The sequence below is a fragment of the Schistocerca americana genome, chromosome 2 (assembly GCF_021461395.2).
Source record: "Schistocerca americana isolate TAMUIC-IGC-003095 chromosome 2, iqSchAmer2.1, whole genome shotgun sequence".
Taxonomy (NCBI): domain Eukaryota; kingdom Metazoa; phylum Arthropoda; class Insecta; order Orthoptera; family Acrididae; genus Schistocerca; species Schistocerca americana.
Window position 1 is genome coordinate 621,386,446 of NC_060120.1, and position 21,871 is coordinate 621,408,316.

The following is a 21,871-nucleotide window of genomic DNA, read 5'->3' on the forward strand; positions in this document are numbered from 1 at the left end:
GTACGTGGCAGCCCTCGAGTCTACGCATACCTGCTTGGATGGTCAATGCAGTTTCTTAATACTTTATTTTGTTTTCATTCTCCTACAGTTTCACTTAATTATATTTATTCGTGGCTGTCATTCTCCGTTATGGAGGAAACACTTCTACTTTGTTCTTTTGGTCTCTTGTCGCTGTTTTGATATCCACAGCTTCCGCGGAATCTTAAAGACTGAACGTTGAACATTTGCATTTTAGACGTCCAGTGTGCCATCATTTTAACTGTAGTCTTAAAAAGTTTTGGTTGTTTATAATACTTTGCAGATCGCGGTCTAATTTCATACGTTCTCTTTTACACCGAAAAGGAGGCAGCTGAAAATGGCATGATCAGCGGAACCTTCCTCCCCATGCCACTCCTTGTTGATGTTTGGGATATGCACCCACATCTCGAGCAGGTGCCATCTAGCGCATGCTGAGCCTATTCCTAATGCTTAGGAATATGGTTTACACCCACCTTACAGTGTTTTTAGCGTCCCAGTCACTCTCCCATTCGGTTCCAAATGGTTCAAATGGCTCTGAGCACTATAGGACTTAACAGCTGAGGTCATCAGTCCCCTAGAACTTAGAACTACTGAAACCTAACTAACCTAAGGACATCACACACATCCATGCCAGAGGCAGGATTCGAAACTGCGACCGTAGCAGTCGCGCGATTCCGGACTGAAGCGCCTAGGACGGCCGGCTGTCATTCGGCTAGGCTCATTTATTAGAAATATGAGCTCCTATGGTCTCGTACTGTAGGGTGGTTTGTTTGTAAATGTATGGGGAGAATGGAATTAAATCGGTATAATGCATTCAAGAATATAATTGCATAAAATATTACAGTCAAAGTATTCAAATGTGCTTGGAATAAGGTTCGAGGCACCTGATACGTAATCTCACCTTAATTTAGAATTAATGATTGTTGATATGCAATATGACATTGAAAGGTTAAATATTGTCCAAGTTCAATCTGTCTTCAAAGTGAATCAGACACTCATAAATGCAATCTGACAATAAAGTTAAGTGGGCACCCGTGACTGGCTGTGAAAACAGTGGGAAGTAATTAAGTGAATCTAATGCACAGCTCAGAGATGAATCTGTCGAAAATACATCGAACTAACTGTAGCTGACATCATGTCAATGCAAATGAAAGCCTGAAGCTGGATATTAGAATGGAGTAAGTGAAGTTTACTGTTTATTGCTCGTCCAGTAAAATTCCTTACGCCCTAACTGCTGCTGTTCCAAATGTCTCCTCTGCATACTTTTGTTTATTGTGGTTAACCGTTAGTTCTTCAGAGGTCGGAAATGTCATCTCAACGTTCACTTCCAAGCAGTGGTCGGGTTCGTTGCAAGTTCTACACCTACTTTCTCGCTGCCAGCAGTCCTCTCACTTACAACTATTTTCCGTCTCCCTCTGACTATCTCCGTCGCCCTCTACTCGACAGTTTGCTGCTCGTAACGAATGGGAAACTTACATTTCAAGTGGAAAAAATCCCTGGATTTGGTTTGCTTTCCACGTGGCTAAAAGTAGAAGAATCCTATGTTTTGGGGCCGACCTGCTACCTCAAGAAGCGTCAAGTGTATACGTTAGACATATACAGTTTGCGCATTTCCTTACAGTAAACTTCAGATCAGAGAGGTCCCGCTAATCATTCCGGGTGCACATTCTTTCCGAAATGACTGGGATGGCCTAGCCATCTTCGAGCTTCTGACTTGAGCTCAGGGAGTGTAAGCGTCCACGGCCACACAGCCAAGCCGAGGTCCACGATGTGAATTTGCGTGCTCTACTAATTCGAACTTGAAGTGAAATAAATGAATCTTAATACTCTATATTGTTACTGTAACTGACCTCCTATCGAGCGACAGTGTACAACATTCATCTCATTTTCGTGTAACCTCATAGCACTGGAGCAGAATAACACCCTCTGACTGACATATTTTGAGGGATTTATACGTTGAGTTACTATTAGAAATAAATCTGATTCCGACGTACGACTGATCATTCTTCATGCCCCAACGCTGCCGTGAATCGTATCAAGCTATCCATCGGACATACGCCGACAGACACCAGTAAACATTCAACAAGTGTAGCGCGAAAGACAGTGGACAGTCTCACGAGTACGCTCTGCTGTACGAGTCGCAGTATTATTCTGTAGGTCTCCAAAAATGGCTCTGAGCACTATGGGACTTAACTTCTGAGGTCATCAGTCCCCTAGAACTTAGAACTACTTAAACCTAACTAACCTAAGAACATCACACACATCCATGCCCGAGGCAGGATTCGAACCTGCGACCGTAGCGGTCGCTCGGTTCCAGAATGTAGCGCCTAGAACCGCTCGGCCACTCCGGCCGGCTGTAGGTCTCCAATCGAAGGCGATGCGCGCAGACGCCGGTAGCGAAAACCACAATAGCGTTGAAGTAGCGTGATGATACAGCCGCATAACACGCAGCGGTAATTTTTTATAAGCGGCAGCGCCAGTACGGGCAGTCTTATGCATGAATTTAGTTGCTTTCTGAGTAACGCGTTCTAGAAAGCTCCTTCTGTCATCTACAAGAATGCCTAGATACCTGGAAGCAATGCTGTGTTTTATATTCGTTGGTTGATTCACGGGATGAGACCAAAGAGGGAGGTCATCAGTGCCATCGGATTAGGGAAGAATGGGGAAGGAAGTTGGCCGTGCCTTTCAAAGGATCCATCCCGGCATTTACCTGAAGCGACTTAGGGAAATCACGGAAAATCTACATCAGGATGGCCGGACGCGGGTTTGAACCATCGTCCTCCCGAATGCACGTCCAATTTGCTAGCCACTGCGCCACCTCTCTCGGTAGCTGTGTTTTATAGGCATTCTATCAAGCCAGAGGGATCGATTTTTGGCCAGAGAAAGTCATCCCTTCAGAAGTATTGGGTGATTATAATTAAAGTGCATTTACTCACGGAAGTCCAATGTCGGCTACAGTTATCAAATGGCAGTTACAGTTGCTACACATTCTAAAGCGTTAATGCGGAACCGATTTACATTGAAAAAATTAGTTCCAATTTTGACCACCAGGGGCAGATATGGCGGTGTGAATGCAAGGAAGACACTCAAAAATGTTTCTGTATGTAATGGATTAGGAGTGGGACGTGAGCAGAAAAGGTCTAACAAGTGATAAAGGCATTTTGATTTTATTATTAACCGACACTTACACAATTTGTTCAATATGAGTACCAAAGACATCGACGAGATGCTGTACAGCCCCAGATCTGCACCTTATGGCCAAAATTGGAACTATTTCTTTTTTCCATTGCAAATCGGTTCTGCATTAATGCATTAGCATATCTACCAAGTTTAGCTACCATACGATAATTACAGCCCACATTTGATAGCTGCACTTTAATTACAACCACCTGGTATGTATGTGGTTTTATGAACACCACAGCCAGTTTGTTACCCGTCTGTTAAACTCTTCAGCTGGTCATCGATTAACCGCCGTGAACAGATCACGACTATCAAACTTCGTCTGCGAGGGCGCGGTCGCGCATGCAGCTGAACGCAAGGGGTGACGTCACGCCCACCTGCTGCAGACCGCCTTGCGACTCGCCCACCGAGACGCGGCGCCAGATACATCGGCGCAGCAAGCCGTGTCCGCCCCTTCTCGTGGCAGCGGCTAGGAGCCCGGCTAGGCAGCCGCCACAGCTACGTGGGCGCTGCTCGGCCGATAGCGTCTCGGCTCCGCGTTTTCTCGCGGCCGGCGGGGCGTTAGGAGCGCACGGCGACCGGCGGCTGCTGAGTCAGCGATCCTAATAGCTCTGACGCCCAGATGCCTGCCCCGATACTGCGGAACACTGCACTGCAGACCGGCTCACCAGCGCCCTCACCGTGTCTCCAGCACCAGCATAAATGTCGCTTCAAGAAATACAGCAACCGGCGACTTTTTTATGGATTTTTATTTATACCACAAAACTGTACCCGCCATGTTGCCGACTGACACGTTTAGTGTAATATACGAAGTAAAAGTGCTTGTGTCACGTTTACAGATACGGAAAAACGGAGCAACAACGAACAGAATACAAAGTAACTGCATCTAACGAGTAGTATATTGTAAATATGCAACTAGTGAAGAATAGTAATTAAACAAATTGTTATTTTGCACGAACAGCTGCAGCATCCAGACTCCAGTGACGTTTTTAACGATGCGCTAACAGAAGATGTAGTATTCTCCCCTAGGCACAAACAATCGTGCTGTTGTACATGGAACGATTAAGAGATGTCGGATGTCACCTTGGGAAACAGTGCCGCACATTGCACCCCATTACACTTAGGAGTTCGCACAGCTGTTCAGGCGATTTGGCGCTAACGCAGATCCGACGATACCGCATCCCAGAATTTTACGCACAGTTTCTACGACGGACAGGTCTGGCGGTGCGCTGCCCAGAATGAGGTGGGTGACTTCCTGGGCACAGCCTGAGCTTTGCTTAGTATTCCCCCAACGAATATCAGAGACGTATGTTGTGGTTTTCCATATCTCTAAGTCCCGATCTGGCTGTATATGTCTCTACCTGATACATTTCCAGGGGAGTTTGTGAAAGATTCCCTCTATGTGCATCGCTTTTAACAACTTTGAGTGAACCGTGACACCTCATGGCATACCTGTCAGTACGGTAACACAACATTTACTCGCAAAAGTATGGAATATGTTCCACTGTCACCTGGATATTTGTCGTGCGTTCGCTGGACGGAAAATAGAACGTTTGTCGTAGCCCAGTGAAAACTTTCATCCTAAATGTAATAGTAGAAAGTCCTCCGAGGTAATACTATATTCTTGTGGAAGATATGTCCTTGGAAAATCGTTTTGGTAAAAAATTAAATCTCGATAATACTACACGTAAGTCAAAATTTCGTCCAACTTACTAATATAATTCATGTAGAACATGATAAACCAAAATATAACAAGCAGATGGATAATATCGTATTGGTTCACCTTTGTAACCGCAGTACAACAGCTATTCTGCGCCGCATGCTTTCGACAAGTCCTTCACAGGTTTCAGAAGGTGTGTGGTACCAGATATCGACACAAAAGTCACGTGATAATCGTAAATTAAGGAACGGTGGTTTGTGAGCTCAGAGCTGGCGCCCCATAGCGTCCCGGTTATATTCCAAAAGGTTCAGATCAGGCGAATTTGCTGGCCAAGACGCCAATGTGAGTTTACTGCACTGCTCCTCAAACCACTGAAACACTGCTCTTATGACATGGATAATTATCCTGCTGGAAGATGCCGTCACCGTCAAGGAAGACATCAAGCATGAAGGGTTGCAGATGGTACGCAACGATGTTCACGCAGCCCAGAGAAAGTCGCATGAGTCGTGGAGGTAGTGTCAAACAGAAAGGCGTGCACAAGGCTGGCGAGACCCACCTGGAATCTCCAGGCCAGTAACGCCATACGATCATATCATACATTCATGTTCAGCAAAAACAGAACACCTTGAACGACTAGAGACAGGACGTTCATATTCACTGGACATGTACATTAGTATGTTTTGCAGAAATGATCAGCATTTCTGTCACCTCGGCTTAGTATGTGTCCTGTTGCCTAGTAGACAAGCGTCTGGCATGGGCCTCGATCAATTCCATTCGTGATCGTTCCTTTCGTGATAGCGTCGACGGGTATAAGGCGCGAATGGCGTCCTGTTCTATACCCATCATTGCTGCATTTACCTGATTCCAAATTTCATCTGGAGTGATTGGCATTAGGTCACAGCACTTCGCCCCTCGTCCCACCATATCCCACACATTTGCGATTGATAAGAAGTTTGGTGATCTGGCGGGCCATGGCAAAAGGCTGACATCCTGTGATACCAAGAAGGCACGTGTTCGTGCAGCAGTATGTGGTCATGCATTGTCTGGCTGAAAAATGGCTTATGGGGTGTTGCACAGAAAGGGTATGGCTACAGGTCGCAGGGTGTCACTCACGTAGGTCACACTGCTCACAGTGCCCTGGACACGCACCAGCTGTGTGTGTGTGTGTGTGAGTGTGTGCGTGTGTGTGTGTGTGTGTGTGTGTGTGTGTGTGTGTGTGTGAATTCGTAAGGGACCAAACTGCTGAGGTCATCGGTCCCTGGACTTACACACTACAGAAACTAACTTATGCTAAGAACAACACACACACACACACACACACACACACATGCGCAAGGGAGGACTCAAACCTCCCGCGGGATGGGCCGCGCACTCCGTTACATGGCGCCTTAAACCGCGCGGCCACTCCGTGCGGCTGCAGCAGCTGTGATTTGTGTTTGTACCCAATATAGCACCCAGCACCATAAGGCCTTGATTTGGCGTTGTATGTCTTGTGCGAATGCAGTCACTGGTGATGGTGCTCCTCCTGTCTGCAGCGAACCAAAATGCGGCCATCATTTTCAAACAAAAAGAACCTGGATTCGTCCTATAATGCTATTTGATGGCATTCCTGTCCCCAGCGACGTTATCCCATTCACCATTGCCATCTAGCATGTTTCTGCGCATTTGTCAAATGTAGGGGGAGAAGTGGAGAACGTAGCGTAATAAACGGCAACGAACTGTCACCTCTGATAGTATTCCCTAAGTTACACTGTTCTCATGCTGTGCCAGAGCCGAGGAGGACGCAGATCTGTCCCTCAATGCCATTCGGATGAGGTGTCGATCTTTTTGGGGGTAGGTGGTCTGAGTGGTGCCACTTCATCCATCTTCTCATATTCTACGACCTTCCTTGAATCATTCTGCACACACCCGTTGTACTGCTGAAACACTTCGACACACAGGAGCAGCAATTTCCCGGATGGATGCATCACATTCCCTCATACAAATAATGCGCCATCTTTCAGCCTCACTTATTTGGCGGTACGGCTCGTGCATACTTCTGCTCAAGTCACACTTCACCTTCAGTTTATAGTGACAATGAGAGCCGCAGGCACATTTTACCGGTAGGTGGTGTTGCCCCGCGACATCGATATTGACCTTCAGCACGTGGGCCGACATCGTTCAGATTCTAATCGTTTCTGCGGAACATGCCAATTTACATGCCCTGTGAATGTGAACGTCCTATCTCTAGTCGTTCAAAGTGTTCTGTTTTCTCTGAACATGAGTGTATCATTTCATTTCATAACACATTCGATTCACAGATCCCAAGGAATATTACGTGCATGTCGTTCATAGCCTGCGTCCGTGGTGCGATGAATGTTTCGAGCACCCGTTTGCCCGGATGTCAGCGTATCCGCACACAGCCGTCGACCTCGTGTAACAGCAAACGTGATTCGTCCAACCAGACGACACGTTTCCATTAATCCATGGTCCAATCTCGATGATCCCGTGAACATTGCAATCGTAGTTGACGAGTTCGTTAGGTCCACATTGCAGCATGGGTGGGGGGGAGGGGGGGGGGCCTGCTGCGCAGCGGTGGTGCTCCGTAACACTTGTGCCTGCACCGACATTGTCTTCTGTCGTCAGATCCATCACACAAAGCCACCTATCCTGCCTTACAGAGTTGGAAAGCGTCCGACTGCACATTCTGTGGGCGTCCAGCGCCTTGTCGAGCCTGCTCCTATTGTCACCGCCCTTCAGCCATTTCCCATAGACGCGCATTATAGTAGCATGCCAACGGCCGAGCAGCTTCGCCGTTCGCGAGATGTTCGTTCCCAGATCATAAAAGTCTGTCTTTTGTCAAAACGGCTTGCGTCAGCAGTTCTCCCCGTTTGTGGCCCGTAACGTCGCTAGAATGGTTGCAAATTTGTTTCAGCACAGCTCACTTACAGAGTGTTTAAAAAAGAATGACCTGGTTTCAAAACTGCATAGTCACTGAAAAAACATGCTACAAACATGCGATGTACTAAAAAATACACACAGAATCTTCAACTGTTAGCTACGCTATTACAAATGCCCTGTGTATACATCAGCAGCAGCACGAACATCTAGACGATAGCTAAATTCCTCATAAAATTTAGACACTGTAGGCCAATCTGCTTTTACAGAAATAGCGGCGGCTATAATTCTGTTCTGCACTTCTTCTATGTCACGAAGTAAAGGGGAGATGAACACACTTTCTTCCACATACCCCCACAAGAAAAAAATCACATGGGATCACGTCTGGCGATCACGGAGGCCTAGAACGATGCAGGATAGTGTCTCGGGGTCCCGTGCCCTCTATCCAGCGTCGAGGCAGTGTGTCATTGAGAAACTGTGGTACGTTGTTATGCCAGTGTGGTGGAGCTCCATCCTGTAGGAAAATGAAGTCATCAGAGTCCTCCTGAAGTTGAGGAAAAATCAGTTCTGCAGCATTCGAAGATACGTCATTCCAGTCACTGTGTTTTCCTGAAAAAGGAAGGGAGCTACAGTTTTTCACGGGAAATAGCACAAAAAGCGTCCACTTTACGTGAGTCTCTTTCTTGTGGGGATTTGTGTAGGAAACTGTGTTTTTCTGCCCTCTACTTCGTGACAGATACAGGGTGTTAAAAAAGGTACGGCCAAACTTTCAGGAAACATTCCTCACACACAAAGAAAGAAAATATGTTACGTGGACATGTGTCCGGAAACGCTTGCTTTCCATGTTAGAGCTCATTTTATTACTTCTCTTCAAATCACATTAATCATGGAATGGAAACACACAGCAACAGAACGTACCAGCGTGACTTCAAACACTTTGTTACAGGAAATGTTCAAAGTGTCCTCCGTTAGCGAGGATACGTGCATCCACCCTCCGTCACATGGAATCCCTGATGCGCTGATGCAGCCCTGGAGAATGGTGTATTGTATCACAGCTGTCCACAATACGAGCACGAAGAGTCTCTACATTTGGTACTGGGGTTGCGTAGACAAGAGCTTTCAAATGCCCCCATAAATGAAAGTCAAGAAGGTTGACGTCAGGAGAGCGTGGAGGCCATGGAATTGGTCCGCCTCTACCAATCCATCGGTCACCGAATCTGTTGTTGAGAAGCGTACGAACACTTCGACTGAAATGTGCAGGAGCTCCATCGTGCACGAACCACATGTTGTGTCGTACTTGTAAAGGCACATGTTCTAGCAGCACAGGTAAACTATCCCGTATGAAATCATAGCGTGCTCCATTGAGGGTAGGTGGAAGAACATGGGGCCCAATCAAGACATCACCAACAATGCCCGTCCAAACGTACACAGAAAATCTGTGTTGATGACGTGATTGCACAACTGCGTGCGCAGTCTCGTCAGCCCACATATGTTGATTGTGAAAATTTACAATTTGATCACTTTGGAATGAAGCCTCATCCGTAAAGAGAACATTTGCACTGAAATGAGGATTGACAAACTGTTGGATGAATCATTCGCAGAAGTGCACCCGTGGAGGCCAATCAGCTGCTGGTAGTGCCTGCACACGCTGTACATGGTACGGAAACAACTGGTTCTCCCGTAGCACTCTCCATACAGTGATGTGGTCAACGTTACCTTGTACAGCAGCAACTTCTATGACGCTGACATTAGGGTTATCGTCAACTGCACGAAGAATTGCCTCGCCAATTGCAGGTGTCCTCGTCATTCTAGGTCTTCCCCAGTCGCGAGTCATAGGCTAGAATGTTCCGTGCTCCCTAAGACGCCGATCAGTTGCTTCGAACGTCTTCCTGTCGGGACACCCTCGTTTTGGAAATCTGTCTCGATACAAATGTACCGCGCCACGGCTATTGCCCCGTGCTAATCCATACATCAAATGGGCATCTGCCAACTCCGCATATGTAAACATTGCACTGACTGCAAAACCACGTTCGTGATGAACACTAACCTGTTGATGCTACGTACTGATGTGCTTGATGCTGGTACTGTAGAGCAATGAGTCGCATGTCAACACAAGCACCGATGTCAACGTTACCTTCCTTCAATTGGGCCAACTGGCGGTGAATCAAGGAAGTACAGTACATACTGATGAAACTAAAATGAGCTCTAACATGGAAATTAAGCGTTTCCGGACACATGTCCACATAACATCTTTTCTTTCTTTGTGTGTAAGGAATGTTTTCTGAAAGTTTGGCCGTACCTTTTTGTAACACCCTGTGTAAAGTGAAGAACAGAAACACAGCTGTCATTACTTCTATAAAATTTGAAGTGTAAAGTTATTACGAATTAAGTTATCGTCTAGATCTTGTTCATGCTGCTGCTGGTGGACACACAGAGAATTTTTAATAGTATAGCTAAAACTTTAAGATTTGCTGAGTGTCCGCAGCTCGTGGTCGTGCGGTAGCGTTCTCGCTCCCCACGCCCGGGTTCCCGGGTTCGATTCCCGGCGGGGTCAGGGATTTTCTCTGCCTCGTGATGACTGGGTGTTGTGTGCTGTCCTTAAGTTAGTTAGGTTTAAGTAGTTCTAAGTTCTAGGGGACTGATGCCCATAGATGTTAAGTCCCACAGTGCTCAGAGCCATTTGCTGAGTATTTTGCAATTCATCTCATGTATGTAGTATAATTTTATCAATAAATATGAAGTTTTAAAAACAGTCCCTTTTTTTTAAGCAACCAGTACTTGCCTTATCGCATTCCGTGGCAGCAAGGCCACCGGACCGTACTGAGACTTGCGGTGAGCAGTGGTGACATTGTTCTGGCTCATTAGCGTGCAGTCTTCTGAAATCAATTGTCTCTCTCTCCTTGTAAAAAAAACGTTGCTGACTTCCGCGAAAAACTGACAGCTCTGAAGAATAAGTGTACCTGTTGTTTTTTTTACTGGTAGTAGTTCCTCCGTCTACCCGTCAGGAAGCCACTGTCACAGGACAGGAGGTGGAGTGGAGAACACGCGAGACGTGCCACCTTCACAAGGTCGGTCGCAGATTACAGTCGCGTGCAGAGGCAGCGGCCGCTAACGAGTTGGGGCTCGCCACTGGCTGGTGCTGCGCCATGCCACGCCACGCGGACGCCTGCCCTGGTGGGCGTGTCGCGAGCCGGCCGCGTGCTAATGGGGTCACGACCCCGCCCTTCCGGGGACCCGCCCAGCCGCGGTGGCGTCTCAGCCGTTTCGCACATACTCGACAGCGTTCGTAGCGAGGCCGGCCAAACTGCGGAAGACTACTGAGAAGGGCAAAGTGAGCACTACGGGCTTCTGTAGAGAAGTTCTCGGAACATACTAATTAAAATCACTGTGTCTCACCTAGATCTTATTCTACATAACAACCTTTAAATTAGCGCAATTGTGAGGGATTACAACGAACTCAAGGTTTCTAACAGTTTTGAAACGCATCCTGGAAATCTTTATTTGATGGATTGTTGGACTATTTATCCTCCGCAATTCCACTCGAATCTCCTCCACTGTATCGCACCTTCGACCCTTCTACTGAATTTTCGTTTTGGGGAAGACGAAGATGTCACACGGAGCTGCATACGGTTAGTTCAGTGAGTTGTGTACAGTAAAGAGAGTTGGGATACACAATGGTGCAGCAACTGTTGTCGCGGGAAAGCGGGAAGGGAACAGAAATAATTAGCGAATAAGTTAATGCAATAAACCGAAGATTTACTTAGCTTGTATTTCTCCAAATGCGCGAAGACTCATTACAAGTAATACAGCAAAAAACAGAGTCCAGCTACTGCAATGTCCACAAGGAAGAGGCTCCAACGGAGTTATCGTAGCGGGGGAGGCTCCGAGCGTGAGTGGAGCTGAGCGACTGCCGCGGACCATTCTGTACTGCGACGACAGGGGGCGCTTGTGGTACAGAGCCGCTAGGGCCGCGGCTCAGCAGGAGTGCTCCATTGGGTCTCAAATGGTTCAAATGGCTCTGAGCACTATAGGACTTAACATCTGAGGTCATCAGTCGCCTAGAACTCAGAACTACTTAAAGCTAACTAACCTAAGGATATCACACACATCCATGCCCGAGGCAGGATGCGAACCTGCGATCGTAGCGGTCGCGCGGTTCCAGACTGAAGCGCCTAGAACCGCTCGGCCACTCTGGCCGGCTCCATTGGGTCTGCTGGATCCTGCACGACTTCTATCGACGTCTCATGGAAACTTTCAATTTCATTGGTATGAGCCTGTGGAGTGATTTCAATATGCGCATTATTTTTCTTTGGACAGATGCCACAGTGTTGTTAAGTTTCTCAAGTGGCATTCCCGTCGTCGAGTGTTATTATTGTTAAACTTCCATTAAAGGTCAATTAGGCCTATTATGCCATTTTCAAGCGGTAGCTTCCACGCATGAGCACAAGCCACCAGGCTGCCCAGTCGCCAGTGGGTAAATATGAAATTTATGCCTGGTGCCCTTTTTTTACGGTTCCATATCTCAATCGGTAAAAAAAAAAAACTTATTTTTCACTCTGTTGTCCGTTTGTCTGCTATCTATCTGACTCTTAAGAGCTCTTCTTCTCAGGAATGGGTAGACGTATCAAGTTGACATTTTTGTCACATCCTAAGATGTACTTCTCGTAAACCCTCGTCATCAGTTTTGTAAAGGCCTCGTCCCTAATGAAGTGGAGTCCGAGTTGCAACTATTGTTCCGCTAGACCGAGTTGTGAGTTCGTGAAATGGCTTCTGGCGCACTACACCGGTAAGACCATTTCTCCCTGCCACTACTACACAGCTATGTCCCAGGGTCAGGTAACTGGATAGGAAAACGAAGGTTCTGCAACACTCCAACAAATTAGTAACAAAGTCACACAAATGAGTTAAAAAGGTTTACGTATCTTTGTGACTTGTTGAATAATGAAGTCTGCAATACTACTTGTGTATAACACAAAAGAGGCCCTCAATAACTAACTGCAAGTAGTAGTAGGTAAACTTCAAGGCACACAGAAAATGGAATTTACAGCAAATGTCTCTTCAATTCTAAGAGTTTACTAAACAACGTTCCCTATCTAGGTCCCGCCTGGACGACGATCAATAACCAAGTGGGCGAGAGCTACTCTTCTGTCTTCCAAGCACGCTTCTGTCCGTTGTCATCTGGTCACTGGCGAATTGTACTCGGCCGGCAATTGGCCCAGACGAAGTCGATATGTTCATCTTCAGCGCCGCCCGTGGCGCTGGGGGAACAAGCAGAGGCGGCGAGTCTGTAAGGCTATGGCACCAACTCGCATCTTTGCGCCTGTGGTGCTTTTGCTCTGGGTGTGTCTTCTTCGGACGGGACAGCAATACTGTCCCTTGCAGGTGTAAATGATCTAAGCTTTTAAGTTGATACAGTCAAAAGATACATCCATTTGTCACACATTTTGATATTTGCGAACCCCCTCGCCAGAACCTACACGGTATTTCCCTTTGACCTAGAACCGCGAAATTTGGCAAGAAGCAAAGTTTCATGGCACAAATAAAGAAAAAAAATTCGAAAATGTTTTAAAAAACGCTGGTAATTTGTAATTACATCACAAGAAAAATATTTTTTTGTCACTTGTTATACAGTCGTTTGTGATCCATTCTGTTAAGACACTTTTTCTCAGAAGATACAACAGTAATAGCGAATTTATACGAAAAATTTAAACTCAAAAATGAAAACACTGTCGAAAGTCTTGGAATATCCAGAACCAATATCTTGCCGGTATCGACAACGATAACAGGCAAGAATTGTCGAGTTTCTCGATTCCCAGTATGGATGAGGTATTTATACAGGGGATGTAGCGGATATAAGTACTTGTACTAGTGGCTGAAGACCGTGTACTGAATGACAGTACATCAGTATTTACTTTATTTGTAGACTAAGAATTATAGCTATTGGGAGTAGTGGGTTTTTAGTTTGGTTAGTACATACCTCGAAGTACATGTGGCGGGAGCAAGATGTCAATGCTTATTTTGCCCTGGGCAGCAGGTCAGGTTTGGAGCGTGCACACGTTGACGCAAAACGGTTAATTTATGCTGATAGGCAGTGGGAAGGCAGAAAGTGACGGGGAGTCTACGCAGCCGTAATACTGAGAGGAGGAAGGGCAGAGAGAGATGTAGAGAGAAGAGGGAAGGGGGTGAACTCTGATGTGGAGTGGGACAGGTGACGAAGAGGTATAAATATCTGGACTAAATTCACTGCCCCGTAGGGGGAGTCGGTGAAAGTTGCGTTGGGTTAGGTTATGGAGTTTATGTAGGTTCAAATGGCTCTGAGCACTATGGGACTTAACTTCTGAGGTCATCAGTCCCCTAGAACTTAGAACTACTTAAACCTAACTAACCTAAGGACATCACACACATCCAAGCCCGAGGCAGGATTCGAACCTGCGACCGTAGCAGTCCCGCGGTTCCAGACTGAGCGCCTAGAACCGCGAGACCACCGCGTCCGGCAGTTTATGTAGGTGTACGGACGTTAGGATGTGTTGGTGTAGGTGCGGCGATAAGTGGTAACGTGTACAACCGTTATAAAAAGGTTTTTAAAAGTAGTAACTGAAGCGGGAATAGTGCCGAGTGCGGGTCAACTGCAATAAAATAAACTTTCATGGTACCGCCAATCCTCTAAGAGGTAATAACGTCAGCAATCAAGTGCACGTTCAGGATCTGTTCTCGTTCGTGTCGACACAACTACTGTGTGTTGTCCTCAACGAGCAGTTAGTTACTGACGTCATTAACTGTTACACGGTAGCGTTCTCGCTTCCCACGCTCGGGTTCCCGGGTTCGATTCCCAGCGGGGTCAGGGATTTTCTCTGCCTCGTGATGACTGGGTGTTGTGTGATGTCCCTAGGTTAGTTAGGTTTAAGTAGTTCTAAGTTCTAGGGGACTGATGACCATAGATGTTAAGTCCCATAGTGCTCAGAGCCATTTGAACCATTTGACCTGTTACACGACTCACAGCTTATTTTTGTTTCTGTTACCGCATACTTTCACCCACAACAGTTTCCGTTAAAAATTACTATTCACCTTATGCAGCGCTAAAATCGATACAATAGCCGTCGTTACTCAAGAGTAAGAACACGGGAGAGTAGGAGTAAGCTCTTATCTGTGTCGCACTGCATGATTACTCCCGTCCTGGTGGTGGTATTTAGTCGCAGATATTGCGGATCGGTTGTGATGAGCAAGTAGATGAGCAAGGAAATGCTTAGTGACTGAGATGAGATAACGTTCGGCCATGCGCGCTCCACTTGATCGAGCCACTTGCCTGCTGCGGGGAGAGTCGCCCTCGGATTTCCCCGAGGAAAGTTCGCAGCCGTGGAGTGAGGTGAGGACGCCGTCCGCCCGGCCGCGCAGCGCGCCTCCCCTCGCGAGAGTATCCGGTAACCTTCATAAATGGATGTCAGTCTAATGGAAAGTAATAAAAGCCGTCGCCATCAGTTACGAGTTGGCAAGTGGCTGCCCGCCGCTCGTCCCAATTGGCTATTCTTGCAGCGCAGCTCGTTAGTGGCCTAATTTATCGCCGGCCGCCCCTCGCCCCCGCGGCCGCCACTCAATTACGACAACACGCCGCCCCCTGCCCCCCGCAACCCCGAAGACCACGGCATTACCGACGCACCAGTGGGCGCCATTTTTCCCAGTTTTCATTCCTCCATCACTCAAGCTCCGAGGCAGAAGCGTTGCCGCGGAGCTAGCCGGCGTCTACCTTGAGCAGAATTAACTGCCTCTACGTGAGAATACTCGCTGAGGCCTAGTGTTGATTCCGCTGCAGATGCGTATAATAGAAGCAATAGCGATGCTGCGAGATTCTCACCAAGCAGATGTTTAATCAGATCAGTGAAAGCGAAATTTCGTTCTTAATGTTTCAGTTTTAAAAGACCTGTCTAAAACCGTCAAGTCACATCACTTTTTGTTATATATTTCAACTTCAGGACGTCACGGTTCGCCTATATCGACTGTCGTGACTTATTTTTAATGCTATAACACACTATCTAGTTCCCAGATTTTTAATAAAACGACTTTTGAGAGGGCGACAAACTATCGGCATGGGGGATTTTTTTACGTACTAAAGGGCTTAAAACGGTTGCATAAAATTGTAAGTGCTCCAGCTACGCTGCCACTGACGCGACCGGTGAAATAGCAACAGCTGGTGGTCGGCAGCGATCTGTGCGACAGCGAGGCGATAATGCAGCAGTAGTCACGAACTACGCCTACGATCGTCTGAAAATATTCGAAAATATTGTGAAAAACCAGTCTTGTATTTTCTTTTTAAGAGAGGTGTCTTGTATTGCCTGTACGCACCAGATTAGATTTACTTGATCAGAATCTGAATTGAAATATTACTGAAAGCTAGGGAAATACTGTATAAGAATAAGAAGACTATACCGCTATTGATTTACTGAAATTCTTGACTTGTGATTGATAGTGGACTTTATCGAGTCTGTTTATTAAGTTTCTTGCTTGGTTGAAGTTTTGTATTGGGAAGAAACGCCGGCCGGGCTGGCCGAGCGGTTCTAGGCGCTACAGTGTGGAACCGCGGGACTGCTACGGTCGCAGGTTCGAATCCTGCCTCGGGCTTGGATGTGTGTGATGTCCTTAGGTTAGTTAGGTTTAAGTAGTTCTAAGTTCTAGGGGACTGATGACCTCAGAAGTTAAGTCCCATAGTGCTCAGAGCCATTTGAATCATTTTGGGAAGAAACAATCTTTATTTTGTTACTTTTTATTCATCGAAAAAGCTGTATGTTCTATGGAAGCGACAATTTATAGCAGTCGCGGTAGTTCTGATTTCTTCTCGCAATGAATACGAAGTCAGGTAACTGGAAAGAGTATCCACGGCTGGTTAACTGAAATACGTAACAAATTACGACGCATTTGTGTTTTTATGTCCTTTTGTGTGGCGCCCACTTGGATCTATGACTCCAAATAGATGCATCCAAATTCGTAAGGGCTGTTGGTGAATTGAGGTGTAGCCACTCAGGATAAATCAAAGCCCATCTTTAGGTTATACGCCACAAGGTCACACATATGGTTTCATTACCGGCTTGGACTTATTAACCAGACATCGACAGGTGGCTTGCTTAAAAAGAAAAAAAAGATGGGTAGTAAATACTAGGTAACTAAATTACAAAACAAACTAACTTCTTTACACAGCAGCACGCACTTGAATACGTTACATACTGAATGATCAACTAAACTGGCTCAGAAAGGTGCTCACAATGTTGAAAAAGTTGTGTGCTTATTACTGTAACTGAACGCAACAGTTAACTACGTGATAGTACGAAGTTGGTAATTTGAAAATTAGTAGATGCAATAGTAAAAATATTCAAATTCTAAAATTAGTTGTGAGAGAAAGCTTTTTCAAAATTAAAAACCAGTAAAAAAACTACCGGCGTAAATAAGCTAGACATTCACTAGAAGAAGAATGGATGACGCTCGCCAGCAGATGTGATCCGCTGTTAGGATACTGATAGCTGACGGTCGTGGGTGTTGATTCACTGAATGAACGTACTGTTAGATCAAACTGCCATTACAAAAGTACGATTCTGCAGAAAAAAGAACCGCAACGAAGGAAAAGGCAAAAAGCAGGGAGAAGACGCATCATAGCAGATCAGAAAGTACTTCAAAAAAGGCTTTGCCTAATACGATAATGCCTAGGCCGAAGAACATGCAACAGATTTTCTAATTGTTCTCATTTTTTTAAACATTTTCGTTTCTATTGTACTAAGGGTAAAAACACGTTTTTTCATTGTGGACTTTAAATGTGCAAAGGTGAGGGGAAGGTGCAAGGGAAAATCAGTGTCGTATTTACTCGTTAATGCAATAGCGAAAATAATTATTTGTGCACTAGCTACTCACCTACAGCTTCGCCCACGTACGCTTATGTTACAGGTACATTCCAAAAAAATAAAATAAAACCACCACGAAGGAATTACCAGAATGGGACGGAAATCGGTAGACGTCACGTGGAAGCAGGTCTGCACACAAACAAAGTATTACAATTTCAGAAAAAATGGATGACTTATTCAAGATAAAGAGGTTCACAACTGGAGCAATTCATTAATGCGTTGGTCCACCTCTGATCATTATGCAAGCAATTATTCGCCTTGGCGTTGAATGATAGAGTTGTTGGACGAAAGGAAGTGGCACCTCAGACCATCGTTCCTGGTTGATGCATCGTATGGAGGGCGACAGTCAAATTGGTACCCATTCGCTGTCTGGGGCATTTACAGACACGTCTTCACTGTTTATCGGACCTCAATTCGAAGCGAAACTCATAACTGAAGACAATTCTACTCGAGACATTGAGAGTCCAGGCTTACTTTCCCCTGGGCAGCAGGTCAGGTGTTGAAGTGTGGCAGATGGAAGCAAAATGGTTAGTCTATACTGACAGGCGCGGTCAGCTTAGTGGTGCATTTGCGACTGTGCAGGAAACATCATGCAGTAAATTACGTGGCGCGTTTGCAGGAAGACTATTAAATGCAGAGAAAAAACAACTAACGCACCAAATTGAATACATATTAAGGTATCAGTTATCACAATAAAGCACGTATATCCCTAGCATCCTGTACATTTAACATGTTTAATACCTATCTGCTACGGTCGCAGGTTCGAATCCTGCCTCGGGCATGGATGTGTGTGATGTCTTTAGCTTAGTTAGGTTTAAGTAGTTCTAAGTTCTAGGGGACTGATGACCACAGATGTTAAGTCCCACAGTGCTCAGAGCCATTTTTGAACCTATCTGCAAACGTATCTCATCTATATCTGTGGATAATTTCGCCCTACAGTTCCGTTTAAATTTCGAGGCAACTTTTAACTCGTCCTGGTTAAGAAGTATGCAAAAAGTTGTTTCCAATGGTTCAATATCTTAGGTGAGATAATGGAATAAAACACTTCTTACATTTGTAATTTCGTCTCATTTATTCACATTTCTTCTTTCTTTTTTAGTTTCACTTATCACATGAACGTCACAAACAGGACACAGATTGCGCTGCATACTTTTAAAATACTTAAAGTCAGTTAAATAAAGGAAAGAAATAACATTATGTCATTTAAAAAAAAATTTACATGTCCTCCCCTCGCATCCCCCCCCCCCCCCTGCCGTTGGGGTAGTAGAGGTATTTTAATCACGCAATATTTTTATGCAAATAATCTTGGTTCAGACTGCTCCGTGCTTGGCTGAGGTATGCTTTTATGTACCCCTTATCATACTCACCCTCAGCCATAGGGATGCTAGGGTTGTCCTACAGTCTTTAGAAACATTTGGCCATATAGCAAGCCACACGGGTGCCAAGTGCAAAGTCTGACAGAAATAACTTCAGGCGTTACAAAATATACTGATATATCACTACCTTTGCATCCACTAGCTCCCCCCCCCCCCCCCCCCCCCCCTACCGGTCAGTGTATGAAACACTGTCACCAATGAGCCTAGGGAAGGAGAAGTGGAAATTACAGTAACAGATTACCTACGAGTTTACTTTCACGTTACATTTAAATTAAGCAAGCTGCATATTGTGTCGCCCGTGACGGTGCACATACGTTAATTTTGTCTCAGGTCGAAAGAAAACAAAAGATTAGACAGCAAGATCTCATGGGCGTAGCTGACGGCACTCAGAAACGTTAGGTGTCGTTTAGTGTTGTTCAAATGTTCAAATGTGTGTGAAATCTTATGGGACTTAACTGCTAAGGTCATCAGTCCCGAAGCTTACACACTACTTAACCTAAATTATCCTAAGGACAAATACACATACCCATGCCCGAGGGAGGACTCGAACCTCCGCCGGGATCAACCGCACAGTCCTTGACTGCAGCGCCTAGACCGCTCGGCTAATCCCGCGCGGCGTCGTTTAGTGAATTGAAAATTTGTGGTAAGATCTTATGGCACCAAACTGCTTAGGTCATCGGTCCCTAAACTTACACACTACTTAATCTAACTTAAACTAACTTACGCTATGGACAAAACACACACCCATGCCCGAGGGAGGACTTGAACCTCCGACGGGGGGAACCGCCCGAACAGCGACAACACGTCCTAGACCGCGCGGCTGTCATTTAGTATTTGCCGGTCCAGCAACGAGATTTCACCTAAATAGTAGGGTCTACTAACCAGTCGCGCAGTGATTTTCAACAAGAATACGTGGCTCTAAGCGGAGTTAGGTATTTTGGAAACGAATTACGGAACTTCAATAAGCTGAGCCTACCCCTTTCACGCAGAGCAGATTGCCGGATTATAGAGACACACAATGCATACGCACGCCGCAGAGATCTTACACGCTGTCGCCTCTCAGTGCCACAAACAATAGTTACAGACTCCTAGCGTCGCCGGAAAGCGTCACCGAACGTTTTGTCTTTAACTCAAGTTGTTCCTCATTACGTGGTCTATCAGTCCTAGACATTTGATGCAAAGACTGAAACACTTTGTATGCACAGGGTGTTACGAAATGATACCGACGAACTTCGAGGGATTGTAGATGGTGTCTTGAGGAACAATGCGAGGATATGAACCCGTGTCCGGAAACGTGATCCAATGACGCTACAGAGCGCCGAAGTTACAGGCTGCGGCACCTGCCTGTAGGCCTCCCCTTCGGCAGCAAACGTTACTTTATACGCTGGCGAATCGTAGGCGGAACGTCTCGAAATTTTTGATGTTATTAAGCGATGGCGACCTGTTGCCACGATCGCCACTGCAGAAGATCACGCTAGCTTCTGCGTTGACAGGCCGCGCCTCCTATGCATGCGATGCTAGTGGATGACGGTTTCGGACACGGTCTCCTATCGTAAATTTATTCCTCACGACACCCTCTACAACCCCTCGAAGTTTGTCGGTATCGTTTTGTAACACACTGTATTGATACAAGGTGGCCAGAAACAGTCTGGAAAGCTTGTAAGGGTGTTGGAGGGTAGGCCGTGATGAAAAATAATTGTTAGGAATTTCCAGATTGTTAGGAATTTCGCTATTTAATTGGCACTCGTGTCAGCCATTCATGTCGCTGCGCGCGCAGAACTCAAGTAGCCCGCGAGAGGCCGTGTTGCCAAACTTGTTCTTCGTTTGTTTAGATGAGACGGAACAAAAAACACTGTGAAACTTTGGACGGTAGTGGGTTCGATCCTTGCTACCGTCGAATGTACAAATTTTGTATCGCTCTCTTAGCCGGTTTTAAGAAATCAAATGAAGAACACGAGTGGCAACAACGTCCTTATATAATATGAAGATGGTATCTGTTCTTTCGGACATGTCAGAAAGAACAGATACCACCTTATATATATATTAGGCTCACCGGTCATTTGACCATCTTCTTCTGTGCGGATGCACAAACAGTGCCCGAACTCTTACAGTAATCGGCAAAAAACCACGAGTAATGAGTATAATGAGCAGGGGCACTACGAATATAGTGTGGGACAATAAGTTGAGAATGTGAGTCTCACAGGAGGCTTGCCAGAGATAAGTCCCTGCAGTTGCACTATCGTCTGTGTCCTCAGTGGCTCAGATGGATGAAAGATGATAGGCAAAAAAGAAAAAAAAATAGCCTTCACGCTAGCTCAGCGTGTTCAGCTACCCTCTGTGAACGGATCAACGAAGAACCTGAACGCGTGTCATGGGACGTCCGCCCGAACAAATTCAGTGAACATTATAGAACAAAACGAAATCAACCAAAAAAAAAGAAAAAGAAAAGAAGCTGGATAGAGCGTCTGTCGTGTAAGCAGGAGATCCCAGGTTCGAGTCCCGGTCGTGGCACACATTTTCAACTGTCCTCGTTGACTTACATCAACGCCTGTATGCAGCTAGGGGTATTCTGTTCATTGTAGCAACATCGTTGACTGGTTTCTTGCATTTGCGATTCGTACAACCTGACTGGCTAACATCATTGCTAATTAAACCAGAAACGTTGCAGTTTATGTGTGTGTGTCTGTGTGTGTCTGTGTGTGTGTGAGAGAGAGAGAGAGAGAGAGAGAGAGGGTAACCCAGCAAATTTCTTCCCCTCTGTCCATCACCAAGAGTAAGACACATATGGTCGCCTCTGCTTGTTTCCCTTTTAGTGCCTTCGTCTCACATCGCTAAGAACCTGCATTCCGCGGAAATCGTTTGATTCTGCGACTAGTAGC